Here is a 3,035-nt window from a genome sequence, read left to right as displayed (position 1 = left end):
TTCCAACCACAAAGCCCTCAGCGGTGTCCTGTGGCCCAAAGGGTCTTAGGAACCCAGGGCTCAGGCAGAGAAGGAATGCGTTCTTCCCATCTAGTTGGTCAGTTAACTTATGCCCCAGTCCCTGTCTGTGACCACCTTGACACTGGGCCCCAGAAGGCTCACAGTGGCACCAGCTCCAGCCTCTGAAATGGCACATGGCAGGAGTTGTGTGGACTGTGGGATAATGTGGGGGATTGACTCCTCTGGCAATGCAAGGCTGCCTTCTGGGGCTTGGAAGTCAGTCTAAGGAAGGAGCCCAGGGTATCACCACACACTGAGGTGAGGCTGGGGTGAAAGAGGAGACTGACCCTCAAACCCCTTCACGAATGTCGAGGGCCAGCTTCCCTTCGCCAAGACAATGTGTGTGTGGCACCAGCCACAAAGAGTTCAGGTAGGGCTCTATGTCTGCAGCATCTGTTTCAGGGGCCCAGGACAGGACAGGCACTGTCTCCACTGAGATTAAAAGACATCCTTAGTCAGCAAGAAATCATAGCTGAGGTGGAAAACACTTTACAGCCTGAGAACAAGGATCCCGTTGTAAGTATGTTCTCACATGTGAAATATCAATCCCCTTAATATTTTTTGTTTGTTTTTTGAGACTGTATCTCATATATCCCAGGCTGACTTCAAACTCTTTATGTAGCTGAGGATGACCTTGAACTCCTGATCCTCCTGTTTCCATGTCTTATGCCTGAGATTATCATACCTGAAATTACAGGTTTGTGTTATCACTCCAAGTTTAAGCAATGCTGAGAATTGAACTCAGGGTACAGGGTACTCTGCCAACTGAGTCTTTGTTTTCCCCTTAAAACATCTGAAGAATTTCTGCTCCTGCCAAGATAGTCTGGTCTGCTTGGCGGGGCTTATAAGACCCAGTACTATGTACCCTTATGACCCTGCCAGCCCCTGTCACTATGTTTACCCCTTGTCGCCTGAAAACTGGCATTAACTGCTGCATCCCCAGGGGCTCCTGTACATAACTGCATGGGCAATTCCTGCATGCAGGATTCACACCTCCTCATCTGTGTGGAAGGATTGTTTGTTTTGTTTTTCACCTTCAAGCTGAGGCTGTTCAGTAATGAAGCAGAAGATACTTAGTGGGCCGTGGATAGAACAGGGCACCCTCTTGGAGCGTCAGATTCCCATCCTAAGAAATCAATAGAGATGATAAAGAATAGTCCTAAATGTGGTTAGTTTTCAAAAATAAGTGATCCAGACCCCTCCCAAGTATCCTCCGCAGCTATTAAACCATTGCAGGGTTGGCATGCTGAGCTCGGCTGCTTGTCATCATCCAAAACACAAAAGACAAAATGTAAAACTTGCTCATACATTTGAAGACATCATCTCTTTAGCCTTTGCCGAGCCTGCTCTTGTGGGGTTCAGGAAGGGAGATGCAAATGTCCTTCTAGGTACTAGGACCATTCTTAAATTCACCGACTATGGTACTCTGAGAAGGCAAGAGACTTCTTGGGTCTTTTATGTAGCTTTGACTTTATGGCCTGGCGATGTCCCAGAAGCTGTGGGGAGAAGGTTGATTATGATGAGACCACTTCTGAAGAAGGACCAGGGTCCCTCTAGATTCTCCCACCAGGCTGTAAAGGAGGGCTGCTCCTTGGCTGTTTTTCTCTGGTTCTCAGAACTGAGGGGGTCAGAGCCACACTCAAGGAGATCGAGGCCCATTGCCTCAAAGGAGAGTGGAGATTGCTTTTAAAACTCTGCTTCTGGCTAGTGTGAGAAAGACATTTTCTTCTTCATTCCTTCTTTTTCCTTCTGGAACTTCGAAGTTAGATCTGGCAAATGGAATTTAACAAAGTCTGAACTATTCCTCCCCACTTTTCAACACATGCACCCAGTGTTCCCAAGAAACCATGGCACAAAGATTGAGCACAGAGGACATGATACTGGACAACCTGGACCAAACCCCCAAGACGTTGCTAGATCCTCCAGACTCTGGTCTTCCTGGCGGTACCTGCAGGAACGTTGGGGCACCCAGGCAAGGTTCCAGTAGGCATCCTGACTCAGCCAGCCAGAGGCAGGTGGTGGCTCAGAGCAGGCTTCCCCCACCATGAGGGCTGGCTATGATGCCCACCCACAATGAGATGACCATCTAAGCAGATGGGGGGAGGGGGGGAGTAGCTGCACAGACCATGACAACCCACAGAGGCCAGGAGGACAGAGCAGCCTCCTCCCAGCTGTGTCTGTGGGGTTCTTTGATATTTCCTTAAATAGGATCCAATTGAACATTTTCAAAGGTTCCACCTTATGTAAGTGTTACCTTCCAAAATAGAAACCCTCTTCATATTATTTTCAGCTGTCTAAGAAGTGAGCCCCGGATTCTTCCAAGAGCTCCTTGTCCAAAGAAGATGAAGGGACCGTTGGCGGGACGGAGAAGTAATGGGGTTGAGGCTGCTTGTGGTTTAGAATCATGAACACCCCAGGGGGGAAGGACACTATAGTCATTTCCCATAGTCCTCTGCCTCCTGGTAGGACTGTCCTCAGCAACTGAGCAGAAGGATCTAGTTCCATCTACTAAGTCCAAGTTAAGACTCCATGACCTGGATCTGCGCCGGCTGCATTGCCTGCTAGAGACCAGCGGCACAGCCTTTAAGGGGGCAAGAAGACGCTGCTTTCGCCATTTCTCTCACTGTTGGGTTCCGTTCCTCCCGGCTTACCTCTGCCACCTTCCTGCTCCTCTTGCTGGTACTTCCTCATGCTCTCGCCCCACCACCCCACAAACCACAATGCCGGGCAGACGGCAGCTGCTTAATCAATACTTGCTGGGATGAATCAGCCTTCCAGTTGCAAAATACCTCTGTGCTCAGCAGGCCAGCTGTCTCTGCCTCGTTACTGTTGTCCCTGCTGCAGCCTGCAGAACCCCTGCTCCCAGCAGGACCCAGGAGCTCAGGAGCCCCCAAATCGAGCAGCTTCAAAGTGGGGAGACCCCACTGGTGCCCTCCTGGGAGCCGGGCACATTTTCGCCTCTCTCGCCTGCTACA

The 3,035-nt window shown here is 50.1% G+C and overlaps 1 long non-coding RNA gene across 2 annotated transcripts; it reads right to left on the bottom strand.

The window, feature by feature from the left end:
• Nucleotides 1–1,352: 1,352 nt before the first annotated feature.
• Nucleotides 1,353–2,799, bottom strand: LOC121133797. 2 transcript variants are annotated; one of them, XR_005870784.1, is made up of 2 exons: nt 2,712–2,799; nt 1,353–1,556 (listed from the first exon to the last, which is right to left on the bottom strand). It is a non-coding gene; the product is annotated as an uncharacterized LOC121133797 (long non-coding RNA). The 2 variants fall into 2 exon arrangements; XR_005870785.1 differs by having other exon boundaries at nt 1,353–1,829; nt 2,712–2,770.
• Between the last annotated feature and the right edge of the window lie 236 nt (nt 2,800–3,035).

Source organism: Mesocricetus auratus, unplaced genomic scaffold (assembly GCF_017639785.1).
Source record: "Mesocricetus auratus isolate SY011 unplaced genomic scaffold, BCM_Maur_2.0 Super-Scaffold_100024, whole genome shotgun sequence".
NCBI lineage: Eukaryota > Metazoa > Chordata > Mammalia > Rodentia > Cricetidae > Mesocricetus > Mesocricetus auratus.
This window is presented reverse-complemented; position numbering and strand designations above follow the sequence as displayed.